Source organism: Diabrotica virgifera, chromosome 1 (assembly GCF_917563875.1).
Source record: "Diabrotica virgifera virgifera chromosome 1, PGI_DIABVI_V3a".
Lineage (NCBI taxonomy): Eukaryota > Metazoa > Arthropoda > Insecta > Coleoptera > Chrysomelidae > Diabrotica > Diabrotica virgifera.
The window spans coordinates 294039115-294066099 of NC_065443.1; positions in this window are offsets into that span (position 1 = coordinate 294039115).

Consider the following 26985-nt stretch of genomic DNA (forward strand, 5'->3'; position numbering starts at 1 on the left):
TACCTTTATGCCGGTTTCGTTCTATTATAAAACGAAATTTTGTGATTTTTAAGTAGAGGTTATTAGAAAACACCATTTTCTGAAAATGTGCCACTAGTCAGTGAGCGATATTGTCTTAAAATGAGCAATATCTCCGGTCTTTTCAAAAAAGAAAAGTTGTAGATCTTAAAAACTTATGATATTTATTTATAAAGGACCTTGTGAGCGCGAAAATTATTTTAGATGAACCTTAAGACGATTTAGTCTAGGCGCCAGAGGGGTCACCGTGTCCTTTTCAATTCTGATGGACAAACTCAACGGTTTCTTATGAATTTTTGGCTGCTGATCACGAATTATTACATTATTTTTAATAGAAGTAGCATGTTACCTTCATACTCCAGTGAACGTAACAGAAATATTGGGTATGATGTTCAAATTATTCTAGACAGTTATTTTTAAACCGAAAATTATTAACTTGAAACATCGCTTCTGATACCAGGGTCAATATTTTATGTTTTACTTTTTGTGATAAGAGTACATAGTGGAGGACTGTATGAGAAAATAGAAAGGCCACAATGTGTTCGAGGGTGGATTTGGATCCGAGTGGTCAAAAAATTGTTATAAACAATTTAATTGTTTATAAATTGTTTATAAGGCTCTGGCTCATAAACTAAAAGAGATAAAAAATAATGTTTTAAATAAAATTTGTTCGGTAATAAAAAACGAAGAAAAAAACGTTTACTAAACTTAAATCCAACAGTTAGAACTCAAGATATTGAAAAATTAGTGCACAATGCAAATTGCAAATTGCAAAATAAGTATTTTTCGAAGCTTTATCGATCGTAACTCAGCGTCTACGCATGTAAATGAGCCTTAGGAGATCTCATTTTAAAGCTTAATTAATAGGCTTCCAAAAAAAATTTGCTAAATTATTTTATCTTTATCTGTTTTAAAGTTATGCCCGTTTGAAGTTATAATTTTCTTAAAAAAATTGTACATTAATTTGTTTATAAGGGTTTTAAGTAAATTTCAGCTGTAAACATTTAAACTTTAATTAACAATAATGATAGAAGAACTCAAAAGGAACATTTTGAGCTTTTTAAAATGTTCGTAAGTTTATTTTTGGTCAAGATATCGATATTTTAATGGCGCACTATGAGGCGCAAAATCGGCGCACAGTCAAGTATGTAAGTATTTTTTGACGCTTTATCGACCGTAACTCGGCCTCTACGCATGCAAATGAGCCAATATGTGATATCCATATAAAAATGGATCGAGTTCTTTTACAGCATAATCATTGCATTTATGTTGTGACGGCATACACACAATTGACGTGCCTTGATGATGTTGCAAAAGAACTAGATCCACTTTATATGGATATCATATAGATTAGATAATTAGACTCTAAAGCCCCAGAAAGTTTTAGTTTTACTGCCTACAAGAACAGACTTAGTACCATGTAACTGTAAAAATTGCTCTAAGAACTTATGCATATGTAAAAAGCTGCATCTGTACATCTGTATATCTCGATGCAGATGCATGAAAGATAATGTTTGTAAAAATAGTATTAATAAATAATATTAACTTTTAGTTATATTTCTGAAATATTAGATTTTAATGTTTTTTTGCTCATTTAGTACAAAAAATAGAAGAAAAAGTAAATAGAATGAAATGTGATACGAGGTACAGTATGATGATTTAATTATAAGAATTGTATGATCAAATTTTATTAGTGTTTTCAAAAATGAAAAATAGAGATAGCGTATATATACATAGAAATTAAAATTTGCATTGAGAAAATAGCGCGTGAACCTTTACGCGATGAGCCAATCTCGCACCTCAGAGCACGCTATTGAAATATCGATATCTTGGCCAAAAATAAACACACGAACATTTTCTTAAGCTCAAAATGTTCCTTTTGAGTCCTTCTATCAATATTGTTAATTAAAATATAAATGTTTATAGCTCAAATTTGCTTGAAACCATTATAAACAAATTATTGTACAATTTTTTTAAGAAAATTTTAACTTCAAACGGATATAACTTAAAAAAAAATGAAGACAAGGGAATTTAACAAACTTTGTTTCGAAGCATATTCATTAAACTTTAACATGAGATCTTCTAAGGCTCATTTGAATGCGTAGAAGCCGAGTTGCGATCGATAAAGCTTCGAAAAATACTTATTTTGCAATTTGCAATTTGAATTGTGCACTAATTTTACAATATCTTGAGATCTAATTGTTGGATTTAAGTTAAGTAAACGTTTTTTTCTTCGCTTTTTATTAACGAACAAATAATATTTAAAACATTCTTTTTTATCTCTTTTAGTTTATGAGTCAGAGCCTTATAAACAATTAAATTGTTTATAACAATTTTTTCACCACTCGGATCGAATTCCACCCTCAAAATTCGTAATCAGCAGCCAAAAATCCATACGAAACCGTTGAGTTTGTCCATCATAATTGAAAAGGACACGGTGACCTCTATTTGGCGCCTAGACTAATTAAAGGTAGTGTTTTGTGTCATTTTAATAGCATTTTCAGTAGTAGTTTAATTTTAATAGTAGTAATAAACACTTTAGTTTTGTTTTAGTTGATCCATTAATTTGTGAAAGAATTATTTCTCTTCTTATTGAAAAATATGGATTCATACCTCCCACAAACTTACTTTTCAAACTCTTGCAATATAAAGTATATCCCAATACATATTTAACGTGGCGTATTCGCCAAAACATTATGCCAAAACATTATTTTTAATAGAAGTAGCATGTTACCTTCATACTCGAGTGAACGTAATAGAAAGATTGGGTATGCTGTTCAAATTATTCTAGACAGTTATTTTTAAACCGAAAATTATTAACTTGAAACATCGCTTCTGATACCAGGGTCAATATTTTATGTTTTACTTTTTGTGATAAGAGTACATAGTGGAGGACTGTATGAGAAAATAGAAAGGCCACAATGTGTTTCCGATATCACACATTTATCCATTGGTAAGCTAACCAATATTTTAGCTCCGTATTCTTTTTAAAGTGTTATATATCTTTGGTAAATTGAAATACGAAATCTTAAAATCCGCTGTATACCAGCAAAACGGTATTACCCTTAAAAATATGCATCTATAGTCTGAATTTAGAGATCATTCTCTTCCAAAACAATTCTTAAACAGGAGTAAGGAACTTGTAACTAAATTACAGTAATTTTTTTATTTTGTGAAGATACTACTATTCTTGCTTTCAACCGTTCTCTTCTGCTCATTTCATCTTGTCAATTATCATTTTTCAGGCATTGGCTCTTCTTTCAAGTTTGCATTCTTGTTACATTTAGTCATGAATATGGACCATGAATAAGACTAAGGTGATGATCATTCATCGAAATGATCCATCCAGAATAGAAATAGCCGGTAGAAATAAGAAACGTAGCAGGGTATGAAGCGGGAAGCCATTTCATTTATTAAGGCTCTGTTATTGCAAATAATGGTGAAGTAAAAGAAAAATAACTCTCCAACCAATGTGAACAAAATAATGCAAGAGTTAAAATATTCCAAGTTTTGATGTGGACCTATAATGTGAAATGTGGACCTTAGAAGAATTATGAGGGTTTCCTGGGTAGATAGATTTACGAACAACGAAGTACTGAGAAGAATAGGTAAAGAGACGAAAATTGAACTTACAATTAAAGAAAGAAAACTCATAATAGTAGCAAAAATAGAAGTATGGCATCCTGCGACTCATAATGCAAGGAAAGATAGATGGCAGAAGAAGCATCGGAAGAAGACGATTTTCATGGCTGAAGAACCTGAGAGAATGGTTTGGATGCAGGCTGTTATGCTCCTTCGTTGGTGGATTGGTGATTCTATGAAAGGTTATTACTCCGTCTTTCACGTGGTCAACTCTTAATTCTTCTACCATTTTGTGATTTATTCTTTGCTCTCTTACCCCTCTAGAATTCTCCATTCTACTTATGTCAATATTATATTCGTTCCAGAAAATTCTGTGTTTTAACTCGGTGTATTGGTCTGGTATCGGTCTGAGGGCAACGAGAAGAAGCACTACGAAGTAGAGGACGCTCACCAACCAGATGAACCGATGATCTGAATCGTGATATCAGTAACTGAATGCAAGCCGCACAAAACAGACAGATGGAAAGAGCTGAGGGAGACTTATGTTCAGCAGTGGACGCATACGGGTTGATGATGATGATTAGTCTGGTAGTGACTTTATAAATTCTTGATTTTATCACAGTTTTATTAAGAAATTCACTTTACCATACAATTATTTCTATTGTCTCACTTTCATTTCCACGTTGTCATAGCTATGTCGTGTAACTATTTTTTTAGCATTACTTGCTCAATGCTGATGCCATGGTTCTCCAATTTACCTCTAGTTGGTTATTTTCTTCTTTTTGTTGTGCCATACATTTAGTAGGGTATAGGAATTTCAGTTGCTGTCTTAATCAACTATACTCTTTAGAGCTTTTGCCTCATTAGCTAGCTGGAAAGTAGACCCAGAATCTTCGATATTATACCAGATTCATATGTTTTATCACGCCAGCAATATAATATTCTTCCCTGACCTCTTTTCCCCTTAATATTACTCGGGAGTATAAGTTTTAAGAGGTTTACCTTGATCTACTCAAAACGTGTCCCGAATAAGAAACCTTGCGCTGTTTCACCACACTCAACATTTCTCGGCATACTCCAGCCCGTCGCAACACCTCCTCATTGGTAACTCGATCAATCCACGATATTATATTTCTTTTTAAAATTCACATTTCCCTTGCTTCAATTATATTTATCGATTTTACTTTTATTAATTGTCTCTTTGTACCATACTATTGACCACACCACACTTAACCACACGAAGTCTATTTAAAGGCACCTCTAACAATTGGTTCTTTACTAACTATCATTGTAATAGGTAATTTTTTGAGTTGAGATTGTGATATTACGTTCCTTTGTCCTTTTGCTGAATCCATGGATTAATATTTGTATACAATTTTCATCTTGGGTTGTCAAGATTTCGTAGATGATTTCATCCATTATTATAGCTATTATCGGTATAAAAAATATAAAAAAACTATAAAGTGTAAAAAATATCATAGGGCTTAATAAGTTTCCCTGTATTATATCATTGCCACAAATCTATTACTAAAGTCAACTCATGTCTCAAACCTTCAATATTCCTCAAATTTACATATCATCAATATTTTAAAACTCACCAAACAAATCTGTAAATGCATCTTAAAACTTAATGCATCATTAAAACTTATTAAGTAAGTTAGTACAGCATAAATATATTTATTGCAACACGACTTTTTCTTAAAATGCTTAGTATAAAAACCCACAATATTTTCTGTTATAAAACACTTCACTGAAGCTGAATACAAAATATTAATAACTAATATAAAAAATCTTAAATATATGGTAAAAACGTGGCATAGGTATATAAACAAATGCATTTGATAATTGTTCTGTCTGTAATATTTGCGCGAGCTGATCCAAGTGAGGCGGTTTACGTGCGATTCGAGTGCCGTTACTCAGCGCGATTAATTACTCGCTCGTGGATAGTGTGCAACACGCTGGAACCTGATCTTGCGCGCCATACTGGAGTTCTGTGCACGAGTATTATGCCTCCTCTACACGTCGGCACCTGCGTATGCATCCGCAGATGTGTAGATGGGGTAATTTGACCGTTTGTTGTTTATATTTCACGTCGGCGGACGCGTCTGCGAAATATCCAATTGTTGTCGGTCTTCCTAGCACAGATCAAAGGGTTTCGATGCGAACGCCCGATGCCTCTCCACACATCTGTAGTGGGAGCACGCAAAATAGAATTCTAGTTTGCTGACGTCACAAAACGAATTTCACAATGCGAGAATAGACAGTTACTAGGCAACGTAACGTCACTAAAATATAATTCTATTTTGCGTGCTCTCACTCTCACTACTGACCTCTGACCTGTACGACGCATTAGTTTTCGCAGTGAATTCAAAGTAGATATTGCGTCACCAGAGAATTAACACAGACTGAAAGATTTACAGATGTGTACCTACAGATGTGTGGTCAGCTCGTGATGATACATCGGCAGATGCATCCGCAGATGCGTCTGCCGATGTGTAGAGGAGGCATTACACACAAGGCACTAGAAACGGCATTGCTGCGGCCAGTAGTCGCACGATAGAGGTAATAGGGATAAATGGACTACAAAAGCTTTGCAGAGTTGAGCAATTGAATAGCAATATAGGGAATAAAATCGATGAATAAGTAAGACAGAAAGCTGATAGACGAAAGGAAATTTTTTTAAAAACCTTATCTGGACAAGTTCTAAAGCGTGTTTCGAGTAAGCAGTAGTACCAATAACACTGAAAAAGATTCAGCGTCCAAGATATTTTACTCTAGCCATATGAAGCTGCTTACCTATGTAATTTTCTAGGACTCATTACATATTACTACATAGGACTACAACCTTTTACATATATACACAACCAAACTCATATATGGAATCATCTGATATTTATTATTATTTCGTGCCAATAAAAAAACGAACACACGAGTAAAACAATAAAGTATTTAACAAACGAATTAAAACTAGTTGTTTGTCAATAGAGTAAAAAATTTCAATGTAAAACTAATAATGTTTAAATTTTTTTTATTAATTTTTTTGGTAGTCATTGTTATTACCTCTAGTCCTATGCAAGCTTCAGTTTGCGTGGCCACGCTCCTAATCAAATTTCAACATTTTGTTGTGGTAGGTTGCTCCATCCTTTAAGAGCAGCTTATACTAGCAGTGCGGTATTTTGTGGATTATCCCGGCGAGCTCTAATTTTTGTTTTAAGCATATCCCACAAATACTCTATAGGGTTAAGCTCGGGTGAGCAAGTAGTCCCCTGCAAACAAGGGATACCTTCTGCTTCAATGATGTCTCTAGTCACACTAATGGTATATGGAGGTCCATTATCATGCATGAAAATTAAATTTTCTACTGCTACTCCAGAGCCTAACTACACGTTATCAACATACCTGTGAGCAGTTAAAGTTGATTTGATGAAAATTAAAGGAATTTTTTTACGGATCACAATTTCTATCCAGAATATTATACTTCCCCTTTTATATTTGTGAACAGATCTGACAGTTTTCGTTCTTGCTTGTCTTCCTCGACCTCTAAGTACACGATTTCGTGGGTCGTCTGATTTTACACAAATTCTGACTTTTTTTGAAAATAGCACTTTTTGTCAATTCCCAATGTTCCAGTTTTGGTGGTGAATACACCAATTTAGGCGACCAATCTTGCGCTGCCTGGATAACTCGGGAACTCGTAACTGTCTCCTGCTGTATACTTCTTGGCACGAACTCTTCTTCTTATCGTTTCAACTGAAAAAGGTATAGCTGCAGCTTCCAAAAGCTGCCTTTTGAGCTGCAGGTTAGAAGTGGTTGAGTATTTTCCAGCTGATTGGAAAATAAAACAATTGTGGCGAGCCGTTATTACTTTTTGGCGATTTTCCCTTGCTTTATTTTTAAGCTTTCCTAGTTCCTGTTACCTAGCATAAGTTTTGGACAGAACGCCCTATGTTACACATAGCTCTACAGCTATATCCCTCTGAGAACATTACTTTCTCCACAAGACCAATATCTTTCCCCGTTGTAAGTTCTATAACCCCACATGAGGAATATTTTCGTTTTTGGACGCAAAAATTAGTTTAGTTATTTTTGTTCAATTTGCAACTCAAGCAAATAACCTATACGCTGTGAGCTCGTACGTAGAAGGGATATTTACAAATTCGCGAGCGCCAGTAGTGGCAAGTCTGTAAACGATTACTGGAAATTTGACATAAATGTCAAAGTGATTAATTTAAAATTAAAATTAAAAACATTAATTATAAAAAGTATTAGTTTGTCAAAGCTGTGTTATATATTTTTACCTTAAATATACAATACGTTTTAAATACTGAATTTAAGTTTTTTTAATGTTCCGTAATATCTAATTATAAATTAATATATTAATCTTACCGCCATCTACACGATAATTGTGAAAGTATCCGAAGTACGAAATTCATATTTTATCAATAGAACGTCAAAATAATTAGCAAAATCTTAAAAAAATCGATTATAATTTAATTACTTTTTTGCGTTGTAAATATTAAGCGATAACAATTAAATAATAAATTTAAAAATTACCAGTGAAAGTTGATTAGTAATCCGCCAGGAGCGACACCAGCGAAGCTCACAGCGTATAGGCTCTGAGCTTCGCTGGTGGCGCTCCTGGCGGATTACTAATTCAACTTTCACTGGTAATTTTTAAATTTATTATTTAATTGTTATCGCTTAATATTTACAACGCAAAAAATTAATTAAATTGTACTCGATTTTTTTTAAGATTTTGCTAATCATTTTGACGTTCTATTGATAAAATATGAATTTATTACTTCGGATACTTTCACAATTATCGTGTAGATGGCGCTAAGATTACCGTTTATTTCAATCAACGATATTACGGAACATTAAAAGAACTTAAATTCAATATTTAAAACGTAAGTATATTTAAGGTAAAAATATATACCACAGCTTTGACCAACTAATATTTTTTTAAATTAATGTTTTTACTTTTAATTTTAAATTAATCACTTTGACATTTATGTCAAATTTCCAGTAAACGTTTACAGACTTGCCACTACTGGCGCTCGCGAATTTGTAAATATCCCCTCTACGTACGAGCTCACAGCGTATACCGTACCGAGCTGTACTATCTGATTGTCTTATTGATTTTTTTATTTTCAATAAAAACCTTTATTCTTGGAACAACAACAAGTTTTTATAAGTTTGGCTGTGTGTATTTAAACATTTCACTACAACATATTTCCACTTCTATTATATTTTTATTTCCCAGATGAACCTTTTTATAGTCTGTTTATAGGAGGCATTTATTCCAACATATGTATATTTAATCAAATAAATCTCGCGTTACAGCTTTTTGATTCAATTTTTCAGCTCTTAAATCCCCGGCTTACATGTATTTCACGTTTAATATCATACGATATTCATTTTATCGCGTCGTTTGAAATGTAAGATATGGACCTATCAAATAGACGACAAGCAGCGGAAAATATACCGGTAGTAGATCTTTCAGAAGCTCATTTTAAAATTGCTTGACGGCAGTTTTGTTTATGGAATTAGACAAATGTTCGTATGAGCAAATGAGATTTTGTAAGATGTATTGCTAACTTTAAGTTTAGACGACAAATTATAATAAAAGCAAATAAAGATAAGAAGTCAGACAAGCAGTATGATATTATGAATGCTGTTCACTCTCATAGAAGTAAGATTATTTATCTTTCATAGAGGTCGACATCATGTCGAATGTGTTAGAGTCTTCTGAAAGTTACCCTGCGTTTCGTATTCCTCCCTTATTTTCTCCCTTTGTTCTTTCGACTTTTTATTTTTTCCATTGAGAATCACCTGCTGTATTTACTCTCCATATAATATGCTCCAAAATTGTTCCTAAAGATAATTCACAAGAGAATTTACAAGTTGTATGAAAATCAAATTTATCCTAACCAGTTCGGGTTCATGAATGTTGTTGGTACGAGAGAGGCATATTTGTTCTCAATACAAGTCCTATTTCAGAGATACAGAGAAGTCATTTGTGACCTTTAGGCATGTCTGGTTGATTACGAGAAAGCGTTTGGTCGCACAGCAGGCCAAGATGATGCAAATACTAGAAGAAGCAGAAATTAACAACTAAGATCTGAAAATAATTGGAAACCTTTACTGGAGTCAGACCGCAAAGTCAAAGGTGGACACTGGAATATTTGAAAATCATGCGTGGAGTAAGGCAAGGCTGTATATTGTTTTCTCTAATCCCCAATATCTGCTCTGAAATAGTATTTATCGAAGCTTTGCATGAAACTGAAAAAGGTATTCTACTAAATGGGTACCGGCTAAACAACATCAAATATGCAGTTGACACCATATAGTCTAAGAGCTAGAGCCGAAAAATCATCGTCATAAGTAATATGGAGTTTATCCCGTGAAATGCGTCCATTGTATATTGATAATTATGATCCCTTGCAGGCTGACACCTTAGTGGATACAGGAAGCAGCAATAAGAGGTGAAAGGGGAAAATTAGTGCAGTCACTAAAGGTTTTTACCTCCTATTTCGTTGAACCTCCATAGATTTGCATGAAAATTGGCAAGTAGTTAGAGGATACCTCCAGAAATAAAAGTGACATGGTTTCAATATGTGTTTTCACTCTGGAGGTGGATGCCACACCTTTTCGAGTGTGAAAATTATTTTATTAAAAATAACCCCTCAAATTGATAAAGGGACAAATTATAAGCAAAATTTGTTATATCACAATAAATCAATATTTTTTGAGTTACTAAAGATCAAAGATTTGAATTTTTCGTGAAAAAAATGCATGGTGTAAAGCGGTTTTTCATGAATCATTCAAAAATTATAAGTTTTGCCAAAAAAGTTATGATTACCAACATTGAAGATAATAAAAGATCACATAGATTCCTTACTTGAAAAATGTTTTATAATTAGTTAAAAGTGAGTTATAGGTGATTGAATGCATATTTTTATCGACGACAACTCAATTCTTAGTATTCAAGCTTAACTAAGGGAAAAACAATGTATTTTATGACATATACTTATTAAGTACTTCATGAAGTACTCAGAAATGTCTATCAAATGAGCTCCCGGAAAAGTTGATAGCATTAAAATTTATGCTCCAAAAATTTGTCAAGATTTATGCTCTAAACGTTTTTCCAAAAAAATATTATTGTTTTTTTTTTTAGAATAACTCCATTAATTTTTATGATATCAAATTTACCTAAGAACCCTTTAGAAAGTAGTTTTAAAGACTATAAAATAGTATTAAACTTAATCTTTTATATCCCGTATTTTTTTAACGATAAAAGGTTAACGGACACCGGTTGCATGGTTTATTTACGGTTTAAAGGTTTCTATCTCGGTTATTTTTTGTCCTACAAAAATATTAAAAAAAGGTAAAATATTTACTAAAGAAAAACTAAAATTTGGTTTTTATCATTTTTACGTATCATTTTGGAAGTTATCATCAAAAGAAAATGAAATTTACAAAAATTTTAAAAATTCTGGTTTTTTTTTTATTATTTTTTTTTCAAAAATATGCTTTCTAAACCGGTCAAATGTTTGAGGTTATTACTCATGCTAAAGTAAGTGTTGGCATTACTAAGGTTATATAACACCTTAAGTTATAAAGTGTTATATTGCCTACTATAAATTTTAATTTTTAGGGAAATAGCGTATGTTTTATTTTTTACTTTTTCCTAAAAAATTCGAAAGGGTTCTCTTATTTTCATCATAACTTGCTTAGATTTGATGCTATCAACTTCATCTGAAGTTCACTTGATAGGTATTATTTGAGTACTTTGATAAGTGTTTAGTAAGTATAATTTATAAAATGCATCGTTTTCCCGTTATTTAAGATTGAATACTTAGATACCTATAACTCACTTTTAATTAATTCAAAAGGTTTTTCAGGTACGAAACCTATTAAATTATTTATGATCTTCAATTTTGGTAAGTTCTTCTTTGTTAAAACTTATAGATTTTGAATTATTTATGAAGAACCGCTTTACACCATATTAGCAAAAAAAGATAAAAGAAGGTCAACAAAACCCCTGTAGAAAAAGTGACGCACTACAACTACCTTGGCACCATAATAAATGAAGAATGAACCAGCAACCAATAGATAAGAGCGCACATCGAGAAAGCTAGATCCACCTTAAGTTGGAAGGGGGTATTTTTCAAGAGCAACAACCCCTCTCTTGGTATAAGAGTAAAAAATGCCGCAATCTACGTCTTCGTAGCATTCTGCAGAAAATTGGAAGCATTTGAGATGCGGCTATATCAAAGAATACTTAATATCTCGTAGACTGACAACAAATGAGGATGTCCCCAGAAGAACGAAATAGAAATAAGAGGTACTAACCGCCATACAATCTCGAGAGTTACAATAATTCAGACACATTAGTCGAAATGAATCCAGATATGTCCTCCTAAAAGCCATACTGCAAGAAAAAATATTTGGAAAGCGAGGTACAGGAAGAAGAAGAACAGCGTGGTTAAAAAACCTTAAAGAACCTTAGTAGAACCTTTGTTTAAAATGGTAAAAGCTGAAAATAATAGTAATAGGTTTGTTCTGGCATCAGTTTCAAACGATTTGAAACCATCAGAGAATAGTCGACTAGCGCGAGTAGAGGGGATAGCACTGGTGACTGTATTATGTTCTCTCACTGACCAATAGGGATGGCGGTTTTTAACAAAACACCGGTTTTAGGTTATACCGGTTTTTTTTTGCTTACGGTTTAACCTAGCGGTTATAACCGGCAAAAAACCGGTTTTTGGAAAAACCGGTTATCGGTGTTTTTATTCCAATAGGCTACAAAGTTACATTTACAATACACTTTAGTTTGCGATACTCCATTCGACTCGATATCAATATGATCAAAATTAGTAGTATCGAAAGAACATGTATTACTTTTAACACGTTTGTATATTTATAGAATAGGTACATTTTAACTCATTTAATACTTCCTGTATGAAAATGTAATACTTCCTGTATCGTATTGAAAACGTAGTGAAATTCTTGGAGATTCGTATTCGTAATCAGTAATTTGATATTCATAGTCAGAGCATTATTTTTCTTAATCAGAAAAAGTCATTCACCCACTTTCAATGTAAGAGTTAAGTGTGAAAAATAGATGATGTTTGCGTCTAATTCAACCAGATCACTTCTTATGTAAATATTATGATTACAAATACCTTTTCAAGGAAATATTATAATAAAACTTAATAATTGTTTCTGGCTGATGTGAGATTGCACTTTCAGTTTGCTTCGGTATTTTATAAAATAAAATAAAATTTGAATTATGGTTTTGTTTGGAATAATTACTTGAGAATAGATTGGGATCCGAAATAATACCTAACCTAATCCTAATCACCGTAAAAACCTAATAACCGGTTTTTACTTTAAAAAGAAAAAACCGGTTATAACCGGGACGAAAAAACCGGTAAAACCGGTTATTTCGAAGTAAAAAGGTTTTAGGTTTAAATCGGTAGGTTTTTCCCATCCCTACTGACCAACTGTTTGCTAACGGTTTCTGACTAGTTTGACTGTTTGCTAGAACAAACCTATTAGGAGGTCGAAACCCATTGTAAAGGGAAGAAAATTGAAAAGCAATAATTAAAGGAAAAATTAATAATTTATTGGTGATTTGAGGTCTGGAAGTGGAAGGGGGTGAGATTATAAGGGTAAAATCGATTTATCACGATTTTGGGCAAAATAACAAGTTAAATGAAAAAGTCTTTTATTTTTATTGGGCTTTTCCAGTGGAAAACTTTTGTATTTACCCTTTTTTCACATAACCTCAAAATTTATGCGAAAAACTCAAGTAACCGAGTTTTTGTTTTTTTTTTATTTTAACCCAATTTTAAACACTAAAAATTGGCTTCTATTTTCCTTTATTTTGAAATCTATTGAATTCATGGTTTCAATTCTATTTTTCGGATACCACTCTGCAAATTTTATCGTAACTAATTCATTAGTTATCCGTAGCTTTTAGAGATATTTTGATTGTTATTTGTAAAAAATTAAGCAATTTTAGAATAAACATATCACTTCCACCTGATCTGCGCTCAAAGCACATATTATTTAACAAAATCTGTTCTGCCTTTGTACCTCTTTCACGATCCAACTTTTAACGGCTGACCAATTTAACCAACAAAGATGATTAAAACTATTTGTTGATTAAAAGTATTTTTGTATTCAGCTTCAGTTTTGTATTTTTTTATTCAGCTTCTGTGTCGATTCGACGGAAAACTACTCGATTTATTCACTGCGCATCAGTCACACTTTACCACTTTGGTCATTATTGCATACGTATCACAAAATATGTCCTTTTACTCGATGAGATTATGTACATAGTAGAGGCCGAATTTCTTGTTCTATGGTTAGGCCAATCTGTGAACAGAACAATATATTAGTAAAGTAACTTTATGATTTAAAACAACAATAAGTCTTATATCCGGAAATATAAAGCTTCTACTGTTGGAACCAAGATTGCGGTGACAATCCAAATTCTTGCCTTCTAAAATTTGCAAGGAAAATTAACGATAAATGTGTCTGAAAGATAACCTCTCCGTGAACCCTTTCAAAACTAAATTGGTAGCCTCTACAAATAAGAGGAAGCTTACTGGACCGAGTGAGCTGAAACCCTGGATTCGAAACTAAATTGGAATACTCATAATAACAATATAACCAATAAGGGCTAAGCGACTCTTCTTTAACTTCAGACGAGTTGTAGGTAGAACCTGATGATTGAAACCAAAGGTAATATGCTAGTTATACACGTCAGTGATACGACTGACAGTTACTTATAGTTCAGTATCTCCCTGTGCTGGAATTATACAGGGTGTAACAAAAATACAGGTCATAAATTAAATCACATATTTTGGGACCAAAAATAGTTCGATTGAACCTAACTTACCTTAGTACAAATATGCATACAAAAAAAGTTATAGCCCTTTGAAGTTACAAAATGAAAATCGATTTTTTCCGATCTATCGAAAACTATTACAGATTTTTTAATGAAAATGGACATGTGGTATTCTTATGGCAGGAACATCTTAAAAAGAAATTATAGTGAAATTTGTGAACCCCATAAAAATTTTATGGGGGTTTTGTTCCCTTGAACCCCCCCAAACTTTTGCGTACGTTCCAATTAAATTATTATTGTGGCACCATTAGCTAAACACAATATTTTTAAAACTTTTTTTCCTCTCAGTACTTTTTCGAAAAGCTATTTTTTATCGAAATATTTTGAATATTTGTCAAATCCACCACATATTTGTGTACTGACAAGAGACCTGGTAGTAATATGAAAATTTATTTATAAATTACAGTTTGAGATATATTTTGAACTATATTAGAAAAGAAGCCATATCTCGATAAGAGGTGTCTTATCGAAAAAAGACTAAGAGGCAAAAAAGTTTTAAAAACATTGTGTTTAACTAATGGTACCGCAATAATAGTTTAATTGGAACGTACACAAACATTTGGAGGACTTAAAGGCACAAAACCCCCATAAAATTTTTATGTAAATATATTAAAAAAGAAGCCGCAACTCGATTAAAACTGGTTTATCAAAAAAATACTAAGAGGGAAAAAAGTTTTAAAAACATTGTGTTTAACTAATGGTACCACAACAATAATTTAATCGGAGCGTACATAAAAGTTTGGGGGGATTAAGAGAACAAAACCCCCATAAATTTTTTATGGGGTGCACAAATTTTACTATAATTTCTTTTTAAGATGTTCCTGCAATAAGAATGCCACATGGCCATTTTCGATAAAAAAATCTATAATAGTTTTCGATATATTGGAAAAAATAAATTTTCATTTTGTAACTTCAAAGGGCTATAACTTTTTCTGTAGGCATATTTGTACTAAGGTAAGTTAGATTCAATCGAACTATTTTTGGTCCCAGAATATGTGGTTTAATTTATGACCTGTATTTTTGTTACACCCTGTATATTTAGACGGTAGACTTTATGCAGGGCCGGTTCTAGGATTTTGAGCGCCCCGGGCTAAATAAAGTTTGGCGCTCATTTATACAAGAATATACAAGTTTACTGCAAATATAAAAAAATAGCAAAAAAGGCAAAAAATCAAAATGTTATCATAAAGATATCATAATATATAAAAATATATTTATTTAAAAAATAGCACAATAGTTATTATTTATAACTGTTCCAACATATGACATAGCATAACGAGCACATTTGAAGTTCAAGCGACGAAGGAGTGAGGTAATAGATAAAGATAAATGCACATTGTCAACAAGCAGAAAAAATGTGTATAAACATTGTACAATACAAAAAAATGTTGATTGTGCGCAAGATATAGTTGCATCCCCAATGATTAAACTGAGGGAGTGGCATCCACATGGCATAAAAAGAGCACGATGATATTCTTTGCAAACACGAGCTTGTACATCTTTATTATTTTTTCTCTTCCTGTTAGAGCCGTTATCATATCCTTGACCTGTACAATTCAATTAAATCATTAATTAACTTTTTTTATTATCTCATATTATGAGTAGGCATATGACTCAATACCTAGAATCAAGACCTATAAGTATCGAGTGACTAGGACAAACAAGAGACTGCATACTAAAATTGAATTCTGTACAATGGGATAAGAACATCATCATAAAAACAAAAAGAACAATATATAACACCATGACAAGAAGTATTCTAACTAATGGGTGTGAAAACTGAATAAAAAATAAGTAAACCAAATACAAAATAAAAGCAAAAGAGATGGAATTCCTAGGGAGAAGCTGCAGAAGAGATAGAATAAATAACACAGAGATTAAGAAAAGAACGGGAATGAATTCAAGAGATAATAGACTATATAGAACATAAAAGATTAACCTGGTACGGACATGTCATAAGAGGAGACAAGAAGTGTTGAAGAAACAGAATAAACAGATTGGAGCCCGATAGGAAGAAGGAAGAGAGGCAGACTCCAAAGATCCTTCAGAGATAAAATGGTCGAAACAATAGAAAAGAAATCACAGGGAGGGGACTGGCAAAACAGAAAGAACTGAAGAGAATGATTGAGTGAAAAATATAGTGAAAACTGTAGAAATCCTTAGTAATATACAGGGTGTTTCTAAATAAATGCGACAAACTTTCAGCGGTAATTCTATATGAAAAAATAATGACAGTATGCTCTATAAACGGGGTGTTGAATTTTTTCTTACAAACTGACGATTTATTTATTGCTCTAAAACCGGTTGAGATATGCAAATGAAATTTGGTAGTTTTTAAGAGGTAGTTATTGCGCATTTTTTGACATACAATTAAGAATTTTATATCTACTATTGGCGCGAATATGGGTAAAAGTCTGAAATTTTTTAAAGAAGAACATAGTACGCCACTTAGGTATCTCATCAATAAAAAATAATTTTGGAATTCCTCGTTCAATTTGTGATACAAAAATATATCATTCCTTTTGTTCATATGTAGCGCTGTTTTTATGCAAAAAATAAAAACTGCCGATGCCGATAGCTTTTGAAAATTTAATCTAGGTGTAGTAGTTGTAATATGGTCAATTTTATTAGATAGTCGATTTGCTCTGATTAATTGCATAAAAAAAATTCGATCCGCGAATAAAGAAATCTTGGGCCGCGAATATGGGAATTAGGTCGCATTTTCGAAGTTATACTTCTTTACGCGCGATGAGGGTGAATTTTTATCCAGGCGCATACGCATCCCCAAGCGCATACGCTTATAACTTTGTTCTGATTGGATGTTCAAATGACATGTCAAAAATTATCCAATATGGCAGCTGTAGGACAGCTGTGGTTTGGAGGAAAAGGTAAAGGTAAACAAATGTATAATATATTAGTTTTATTGTTGTGAGGACAGAAACAAAACAGTTTATAATATTGTAGTGACTTTTAAATAGTTTTTAAAAGCAACAGGTATAAATGTAATAATTGTTAATGTATCATGGGTTTGATCTGCCAAAATACATAGTATGTAATAATGTTATACTTTTATTTATATAATTTGATTACCATCAATATTCACCTAATATATTGTTTTCTTACTATTTGTTTTGTTGTATTTTTTTTTTCAATTCTAAAGTCCACTTTACATCAACAATAATTGAATAAGAAATTGACAACAAGTTATTCAAGGTCAAATTTGGCTTATACAAAACACAATTCTACATCCAATTTTGCCGTGAATAAAAAGAAAATAAAGAAATTTGACAAAATAAAACATATCCAATTGTTCTATTTCATCAAATTCCTTCATTTTCTTTTACAAACCATACATTTTGTACTCGTCAAAGGCCTTGAATAACTTTGTCAATTTCTTGTTCAATTTATTGTTGATGTAAAGTGCACTTAAATCATTTCAATTCAAAATTAAAATAATTTGATCAATTTTCAAAATATCACAAGTTTAATGACGTTCTACACCTTCGGCAAAGAATTAAGGATTTGCATGAAATTTTAGTATGTTATAGTTTACTTAAAAAAACTAAGACTTGATTTTTTAAAAAATGTTTTGCCGTGCCGTTTAATTACTATTAAGGGTCAAAGTTAAGTTTTAACATGGTCTCTTATGGGAATTCTTAAAAAGTTAATAACTTTTGACCCAAATTTACATTTTTAATTATTTGTGCTTAAATTAAAGGTATTTTTGTAAGGAATAACATATTAAAAAATGAGGATTGTTTACCGTACCATTATTAAGTAAAAGTGAAATTACTGTTTCGAAATTTAACAAAGTTGGTAGTAGTGAGATCAGCTGCACTCCTAATTATATCCGAAACGTACGTGTCAATCACATGACCTCGGTGGTCTAGTTGTTGAGCGTTCGGTCAGAGTTCGAAACGTCCCGGGTTCCAATCCTCTACGATTCATTTTTTTTTAGTTGTTTTAATAAAATTTTTTTGAAAGTGGTAGATAAGAAAGTTAGTTTAATATTTAAATAGAATACAATTACTTCGTTAAAATTATATAATAGAAGTATAACTTCTTACGTGCGTACAAAGTACACACACATTCTTTTTTTAATCCGCGAATAGTGAAAACGCGAATAAAAGAAGCGCGAATAAGGAGCTTTTACTGTATTGTATTGCAAAAAACTCTTCGGGATTTCATCAATCGATGTTCAAAGAATATCTACCTACCTTGGCAATATTCAAATTTTTAGTTTTTCACATAGTTTTTGAGGGTTAAAAATGGCCGATTTCGCAATTTTTCAATTTTTAATCGCTTATATGTCAAAAACTATCATTTTTAGAGAAAAGTCACTAAAGAGCTTTTCTGTTTGGAATGATCCAAAAAATCTAATAAAAATTTTTTCCATGCAAAAAAAAATAATTTTAGGAAAAAAAAACGTTTAAAAAATTTTTGACCACCTTTTGGACCTGGCAACATGCAAATTTGTTAAAAGGAGTCCATTTTTAGTAAGATTGTGCAAAAAATCCGAATCGGAATATTTTCCTGGCGGATGCGCAGTGGCTTTCTGGACTAATAAATAAAAGGACCGTTCAGTTACCGATTTCGAAACGGTACATGGATCGCTTGGAACAACACAGTGTACGATACGAATCATCGTTCATGTTCGCTTGGAACGCATTTTTTATAATGCGCGTGAAGAGAGCAGTACGAAGGACGGTTTTCGTGTCACTTGGAACGCGCCTAGTATGGTTCAATGATGGATCTAAAATTGTTCATCAAAATTTCAAAGTTTCGCGCCAATGTGTTTTAAATGCATTATTTTTTTTCAAATCCTGAGAAAATTAGTAAGTATTTTTGAAAAATTTAAACACAGAATGAAAGATTGCATTACCGATGGCCGAAAATACCTAAAAACTTCTATTATGTTTATTTTATTAAGTTACAGGGGTGAAAAAAAAGAGAAAATTTAGTGTGATTTTTAATTTTGGATATCTCATTCAAAAGAAACTTTTTGGTTATTCTAAGGGGCTTTCGGCCCTCGGTAAAAATGTAGTCTTTCATTCTGCGTACAATTTTTCTAAAATACAATATTTTAATAAAATAGCTATGCATGAAAAATAAAAACAAGCATATTTTGAATTATATTAGTCTTCAAAATGTTGATAACTTTGTATTGTTTTTCTTAAAAAACATAAAAAATACGTCTTACCTCGTAGACCGAGATCTTGGAGTTTCAATGCAGAGAATGGAGAGTATGGAATGGATGCTGCTCTTTGACACTAGGGGTCCATTTGTTAGCTGAAAAAACATAGCGCCATCAGTATTCTACATACACTACACACGCTCGAGCTTAGCCTTACCTTTGTAATACATCTCCTTTTTCATGGAAGGACAGTTGGAGTTCTGAAACAAACGAAAACGTTTTTAGTTGTGAAGTCCAACGCAGAAGAATGGCTTTAATAGAGTTGTCACGCGAAAACCGCTTGGAATTCTGTCCGAAAAGAGGCGAAATCGAAAGGGGGAAGTATTGACGAAGGGCGGGTTTTTATCTGGAATTTAATGAAAATAAATTCCCGATTGACCCTATTATCGTCTAGTAAACATATTATGTATTTGTATGAGATTTTAGGATTTGTAGGTTTTTATAAAATTACAAAAACATATTTTTAGATTGTTATATTTTTGTTAGGTACATATTTATTCTAACTGAGAATAAAGATAGGCACTTCTCACTTAACAATAAATAATATTTACAAAAATTACAATTTTACCCTTCTGATTTTAATTTTGTAGTGCATTGTAGTCTAAAGTAGCAGTTAGTGAGGACTCTATTTAACCCATTAATGCTAACCGTATTTTATGTAATACGCAAGACACTGCTACATATTTCGCCAGCTAATTATCAGAAAAAAAAGTAAACAATAGTTGTTGTCCTAATATAGGGCACAGAGTAGATGTTAGAAGGTAACTGTTAGTCATAATATTAAAAATTTATTATCGTTTGGCAGTAAAGCGTGATAGGATTTGTGCTAAGCTTTCTTAGGTCACATTATAGTGTACCAGTTGCATGTCAATTGAGTTTGTAGGACTTTTTCGACTTATTTTGAGAAAACTTTTGTAGTACTCAACTAGTAAGGCTTCTAAATATCGAATAGTGATATAAATATTGTTGAAATCTATACCGGTGAGTATTTTAAAGATTATTGATTTTTGCGTATGATATATAATACGCTGGGCACTCGTAATAACTAATCAACATTGTTTCGATTTTAGAAAAAAAAAATGAAGAAAATGTATGATCCCAAGGATGTGTTGAATTGTTGAAATTGTATAAGAGTTTAATAGATGACGATACTTTGGAACAGAAAATTTACCATTGTAACAAAATTCAACTCACGTTGCATTGTCCAAACAACGGAAATCTAAATTAAAGTTTTCGTTATTACCTCCAGTAGTGACTGGAAGTTGTTCAGTAGAAGAAGAGAGGGAGCGGTATTATGGACATAATTCAACGCAGCGGTCTACTCGGGGAAAACCCATCCATTATGGATATAAATTCCGGTGTATTGCAACCAGTAAAGGTTACCTTGCACAATTTCATCCCTATACTCAAAGTGGAGATAAACTACAGGGTAACTCGTTAGGAAGTTTCATCACAGAAACGCTGCGTAGGCTTTTTATTATACCACAGGAATCTGTTATCGACATTGGTATTTTTTAATTTTTGTACATCTTTACTTTTACTGGCAAGTTTGAGGGATCAAGAGATTCACTTTACCGGCAAAATTATATAAGACAGGATTGGAAGAACCCCACTCAAAGAGATAAAAAAATTCGTGGAACTTTCCATGCTCTACATACCGAAAAACAATAGCTCACTTTTATTCGCTGGAATGATAAGTAATAATTAAGTTACTATGGCAACTAATATTTCAATTTCAGAAATATGTATTTACTATAGGAAACTGTAACCGATGTGATGGTCCAGAAACAGGTGGTGGTTCCTCAACCAAACGTTGTGCAAATATATAACAAGGGAATATGTGGCGTAGATTTATTCGATAAGTTAAAAGCTTTGTATAGTTTGAATTCAATATAAAAAATATATTGGGCGACATTCAGATTTTGTTTGAATGAGGCAATACTGAACATATGGCTTCTTTACCGCAAAATAGAGGCAATTTATTTATTAGAATTTTCCCAGAGAATTGTGGAGGCCCTGCTGACAGCTTCAGATAAGATATTCCAACGCTACGTGGTGTATGAAGGTGTGGCAAATGTGGCAAGTGCACCTAATATCGGTGCATTAAATGTAATGTAGGACTTCATCCCGAGCAATGTTTCGTTAAATATCACAAGTTGTAAAAACTTTAAAATAAATTAATGCCTTATGATATTTTGTGTCCTTCGTTGCCCAGCGTATGATATATCATACGTCAAAAAAAAGACAGTTACAAAGAAAAAAAACGTAAATTTTACACTTTGCTATTAAAAACAACCTCTCTTTATTTCATTCTGAGTTTTTGTTTTCATTTTGATAAAATTTTAATTTTGGGCATTAATGGGTTAAATGAGTTCTAATTTTTTAAGTTTTTCTGTCTTAGGGTACGTTCAGTTGGAGCGAAGAAAGAGTGCGAGCAAAGAGCAAAGAGCAAAGAGCACGAGCAAAGAGCAAAGAAGTGCACGTTCAGAGTGGAGCGAAGAAAGAGTACGAGCAAAGAACAAAGAAGTGCTAAACCAGAGTGGGAGCTGGTAGTTACTCGAGACGAGAGTTTAGTTCTTTCCCACTCGGCAGTCATAGATAGTTATTTCTTTTTTTTTTCGAAAACTCCTCATTGAAAACGTGGTACTTCCTAACTCGCGGAAAATGTTAAAGAATTCATCGTAAAGGCAGGTATACATATGCGCTCTGCTCGGTGTGCGAGCCGCTCGCGCGCAGCATGTTCGTCAGATTAGTACGTGTTTTCAAGTGGCGCACAAACGGCACGCACACGGTGCACCACAATCTTTTGGCACAAATAGTTCAAAACCTCTAAAGGTTTCATGGGGTATGGTTTCATTTGCGATATATCACACAATTCTTCTAAAAGATCATCTGCCTCTACTTATTATCCGATTCTTTTTCTTTTCTATTGAAAGTAGGTATTGAATGAAGAATCATTCATGCATTTTTCTTGTGTTTTATCATCTATTTTCCTCAATTTAAAAACATCATCAAAAAATTATTTATTTATGAATTTCTAGAAGCGAAAATCGATCAATCAAAGAATTAATGGCAATGTCTAAAATATAGATTAAAAAAATTTAATTTAAATTTGTATTCCTTTGGAAAGTGCTCATCCACAGATTTTTCGTAATCAAATTGACGTTTTTTTTCCTGATTAGAATTTCATTTTCAGTTGGAAATTCGGAACTCATATCAAGATTTTCTGTAATTTCAATAGCAGTAATTTTCGTTTGGTCATAGCAAGATTATCTTTAATTGTTCATTTTTTCTATAGTTTCTGACATTTTTACACAATCGGACAAATTTTTAGTTACATGTTGCAATATCTTCGAGACTGAATTTATATGAAATAAAATATCATGCCAAAGAACTACACACCATATAAATTTATAATTTTTAATATTTTTTGCTAATAGTCGTGCTTTGACTTTTTAGTTTCTGAATTTCTGTTAACTTCTTTTATTATTTCGAGTAAGGCATCATATTTATATTTCACAAAATTGAAATCTTAAAGGCCAAAATGCATCTATTCGATTTGACCATCTAGCATCACTCAACGGTTTTAGAGTTAGTTGTGAAACAGAACCTCCCATAGTTTTTTCAGAACTTCCCCACGCTTTGTAGAACCAGAAAAAAAATGTACAGTGTACAGTTCTTGAATAATACAAAAAAGGTTGTTTGTTGTTTCTGTAGAAGAAGACGCTTTCTACACTTTTAAAACTAAGTTTAAAGAGTGGTATGCGCAAGGCACGTAAAACGCCCTCGGATGTTTTTCAAGTATTCTATTTTGCACACTCTTTCTTAGTCTTATGATTATTTTGATTTTACTCATTATGCCGCCCCCCTTATGATGCCGCCTGATGCGACTGCCTTACCGCATCATAGCTCGGCACGGCCCTGATTTGGATAGTTAATAAAAGTATGTATTCACTTTTAGTTTCGTTATAGTTCTCGTCAGATAATACAGTTTTCTGGATCATTAGGTATTGTGATTACCAGTTGATTAAAATCATAAATGTCATTTCTATATTGCTAACTTGGTACCTAGTAATCGACGAAATCAATAACAAAGGCGGTACTATTAATATCATCCAACTAGGCGTACTGACATATTATTTTAATTGGTTAGTATTAGACGGCAGAACTAGTTTATTACTAATTGATTTTTAAGTACCTCCTCTTCATTTTTAAATTTGATTCTACACATTTTGTAAACAAGGAAGGTAGGTACAACCTTATGATTCACCCACAATTTATTGGACGTGAGCATTTTGAAGGTTTGGCCTGTATATTTTTTGGTAATTTGTAGTAGTTAAATCTATAAACTAATAAATTATTACCCAGGAATAACGCATTATTACTATAATTTTTAATGTTTGTTACTTGTCATATTATCACAATAAGTAGCAATATTATAAATATAGTATAGTGTAGTTGATCCCAAAAGATGGCATAACTCAGACATCCAAAGTGAAAGTTATCCTTCAACACCAAATTGTTCTATATGGTCCACACAATGTCCAGAAAAAAGTCACACCATTTTGAGCGTCGGGTTAGGGGGGGGGGAGGGGTGAGAAATCGGTAAATTCGTAGTTTTTTAAATTTTTCGCCAATATTTCTAAAACTATGCGGTTTAGCATGAACAACCTTCTATACAAAATTGTTTTACATTAAATTTGAAATAAAAAAGTCCCTATGCATAATCTTTCTAAAATGAATGGTTCCAAAGTTACGGAGGTAGTATAATATAACTGGTCCAAAAAAAGGCCTAACCCAAACATCCAAAGTAAAAGTTTTCCTCCAACACCAAAATGTTCTATATGGTCCACATATTGTTCAGTAAAAAGTTACACCATTTTGAGCGTCCGGTTTGGGAGGGAGATGGGAGAGAAGCCGGTAAATTAGTAGTTTTTTTTAAGTTTTTCGTCAATTATTTCTAAAACTATGCTTTAGCGTAAACAATGTTATATACCAAAATGTTCTACATGAAATTTAAAACAAAAAATGTTGTATACATAATTGTTATAAAATCAACGGTTCCAGAGTTACGGAGGGTGAAAGTCGAGGTTTTCGATACTTTTTATATTTTTTGGGCAATATTTATGATTAACTATACCAAAAACCCAGACATCTAAAGTGAAAGTTATCCTTCAACACCAAATTGTTCTATATGGTCCACATAATGTTCAGAAAAAAGTCACACCATTTTGAGCGTCGGGTTTGGGGGATGAGGGGGGAGAAATCGGTAAATATAAAAAGTATTCTATATATTCTATATATTCTATAAAAGTATATTATAAAACCTCCACTTTTCACCCTCCGTAACTCTGGAACCGTTGATTTTATAACAATTATGTATAGAACCTTTTTTGTTTTAAATTTTATGTAGATTATTTTTCTATAGAACATTCCTTACGCTAAAGCATAGTTTTAGAAATATTGACGAAAAACTTAAAAAAACTACTAATTTACCGACTTCTCCCCCATCTCCCCCCAAACCGGACGCTCAAAATGGTGTACCTTTTTACTAAACAATATGTGGACCATATAGAACAATTTGGTGTTGAAGGAAAACTTTTACTTTGGATGTCTGGGTTAGGCCTTTTTTTGGACAAATTATACTATACTACCTCCGTAACTTTGAAACCGTTCATTTTAGAAGGGTTATGCATAGGGCCTTTTTTATTTCAAATTTAATGTATAACAAGTTTGTGTGGAAGGTTGTTCATGCTAAACCGCTTAGTTTTAGAAATATTGACGAAAAACGTAAAAAACTAGGAATTTGCAGATTTCTCCCCCTCTCCCCCCAAACCCGACGCTCAAAATAGTGTGACTTTTTTCTGAACATTATGTGGACCATATAGAACAATTTGGTGTTGGAGGATAACATTCACTTTGGATGTCTGTGTTTGGGTCTAACTATACCATACTAATAGTCTCACGACACCCTGAAAAGGGCTTGCTTACACAATAAGAAGGAGGAGGACACAGATAAACGCGATAGCTAATGAACAACGAGAATAATATTTTCATCAAATGTAATATATACGAAGCCACATCTAAAATATAAAATGGACGAGCAACTTTAATACACTCACCGGCACAAAATTCCACCACCCAAAATGTTTGATTAGGTAAGTTTGACAATTTATAACTTTATTATTTGAGCTCCGATTTTCAAGATTCTTGCACTAGTTTGTAGGTAGGTACATGTATTGATATCACTTGGTATTATTCCGGCAACATAAAAATTTTGCTTGTATGGCATTATACAGGGATGAATGGAAGCGTTGTATTTTCTCCTAATTTTAAAAAATTCTATGGAAAAATGGAAGAGCTGATTTTGTTTCATAGTTCTGTGAAATTATCCCTGAGGCATCACTTAAATTTTTGTTTTTTGAATTATACGAACATCTCTTTTTTTGTTAGAGCTGTACCATTTTTTGTAAATAAAAACACTGATGAACTCATAAAATAGAGGTTGGATTGATAAGATTGGAATGGCCCGCATGCAGCCCAGATCTCAATCCTATTGAGCATTTATGGAATGACTTAAAAAAAGTTATTCGCCGTCATCCTAGGCATCCAGAAAATTTGGTACAGTTATGACCTTGATAGAGGAATATCGGGCTATTTCCCAGGCTAGGATAATACATATTTATTCAATGCCAAACAGATTGCAAGCAGTCGTTGCTGCAAGAGGTGGACATACCAGCTATTGAATTGTTTTGTTTTCTTGTTAATTTTGTTTTGTTAATTTTAGTGCGTTTGATATTTTTAATTAAAAAAACCTTCAAAGCACTGTTTTTATTTACAGCTCTTACAAGAAAAAAAATATTCGATTAATTCAAAAACGAAGACCTTAGTGATATCTCCAGAATAATACAAAAGGAGTATGAATGAAAATCAGCCCTCCAATTTTTCCACAGACTTTTATAAAGTTAGGAGAAAATACAACGCTTCCATTCACCCCCGTATAATGCCATCTAAGCAAAAAATTTTTTTTACTGGAATAATAGCAAACAATACCAATCCATGTATCTACAAAATGGTGCAAAAATCTTGAAAATCGGAGTACAAATAATAAAATTATAGATTGTCAAACTTAATCAAAATTTTTGGGTGGCGGAATTTTGTGCCGGTGAGTGTATAAACAAATATGTAAAAACGATTTCAAAAATATAAAGTTTACATAACCTAAAAAGAACTTCTACTGAGATCGTGAAATCCACTTTTTATCACTGAA